This window comes from Photinus pyralis, unplaced genomic scaffold (genome assembly GCF_008802855.1).
Source record: "Photinus pyralis isolate 1611_PpyrPB1 unplaced genomic scaffold, Ppyr1.3 Ppyr1.4_LG3b, whole genome shotgun sequence".
Lineage (NCBI taxonomy): Eukaryota > Metazoa > Arthropoda > Insecta > Coleoptera > Lampyridae > Photinus > Photinus pyralis.
This window is the reverse complement of record NW_022170510.1, coordinates 11,831,305-11,832,619: the sequence shown is the minus strand read 5'-3', so window position 1 is coordinate 11,832,619 and position 1,315 is coordinate 11,831,305. Positions and strand designations below refer to the sequence as shown.

General features: G+C 38.1%; 1 long non-coding RNA gene across 1 annotated transcript; it reads right to left on the bottom strand.

Moving 5' to 3' along the window:
* Window positions 1-302: 302 nt before the first annotated feature.
* On the bottom strand, window positions 303-1,153 carry LOC116167290. The gene is made up of 3 exons (XR_004144496.1): window positions 1,024-1,153; window positions 825-956; window positions 303-771 (listed from the first exon to the last, which is right to left on the bottom strand). It is a non-coding gene; the product is annotated as an uncharacterized LOC116167290 (long non-coding RNA).
* Between the last annotated feature and the right edge of the window lie 162 nt (window positions 1,154-1,315).

Genomic DNA, 1,315 nt, shown 5'->3' with positions numbered 1-1,315 from the left:
CAGCAGGGCAAATTCAGAATACCACAACGTTAAGTGAATTGAAAAATCGACGAACTTGAAAAGTTCTGGCTTTTGGAAAATAACATAATTTAATAGCGGAGAGGTCCCATAAAACCTCCACCCGGTTCGGTTTTATGTGCGTTAAAGTTAAAAGGATTAATCTGGAAAGTAGGTACTGGTAAAATAGCAATGTATGTACGGGACCAGGAAGTGACGTCACAGCGAATGGTAGACGAGGGTTTAGTCACGTGGGTACGAGTGGGCCAATGGTATTGTAGATGGCGGACATGTTGTGACGTATGTCGGGGCTGGTATCATGTGGGTGTGTGTTAGATAAATAGCATAAAGATGGCGTGCATTTTGTAACATATGTATAAGAGATGGCGCCTCTGGGATGGTTGTATGCTATGAGGACGTAATGCTGTTTGTCTACCTGATCGGCGGTGCGTAGGGGTCGGTTGGTGACGTGAGGGGGGGGGTTGACTTGTTTGCTTGCGGGGGTTTACAATGTATAAGAGGTGGAGGAGGAAAATAACTCTACAAATAGCGTTAATTGTTTATTTCAACATGATGCGTATTTAGATCTAGGAACGAATAAAATTAGAAGAGCATGAAGCAATTTATTCACCTCGAATACACTGCATACAGTGTGGCATTATAGGAGCAGGTCCATCAATATGAATTCGCTGCCACGGTTGGTTCCAATGTTTTTTTTACCAATACAATGAGCATTAAATTGCTTTATTTAAATTTTAGCATAGTTATTTAAATCTGTAAACAAATAAAATTAGAAATTGACTTTAAAGATCAAATTAAGCACTTACGTATGTGACCCAAATCATGTTTGGTAATTGTTGGTCTCGATATACGCCGTAGAGGAGGCCTTTAAAGAAGCCTCCTCCCAACCGGATCGTTTCAGGTACGTCTCCAGCGCACTCGACAATAACCACATCATCCTACGAGCAATTTTTTTTACTAAATAAGATATTTAAAAAAAAAAAAAAATAGATGTAAATGGCTTACATTAGGATATTTTCCTTGAAAATGATTGAGTAATTCTCGCTCTAAACGTTAAAGTTATTTAAAAATACATAGTTCATAATAATATATTGATCACCTGCTGGAGACTGCCTTCTGTCTCCACATGACATTTTCTTTAAAAAAGCAACTTGTTCTGCAAGAAGGGCGTTTTCAAATAAAAATGTATTAGGAGTTTGGTACTTACCACTCATTGTAAAAGCAAGGTGATTAATGTTATTTTTTCCGTTGCTATGAAAAACAAGACTATTATCAATACCGAGGTTTGTGGTTTGGC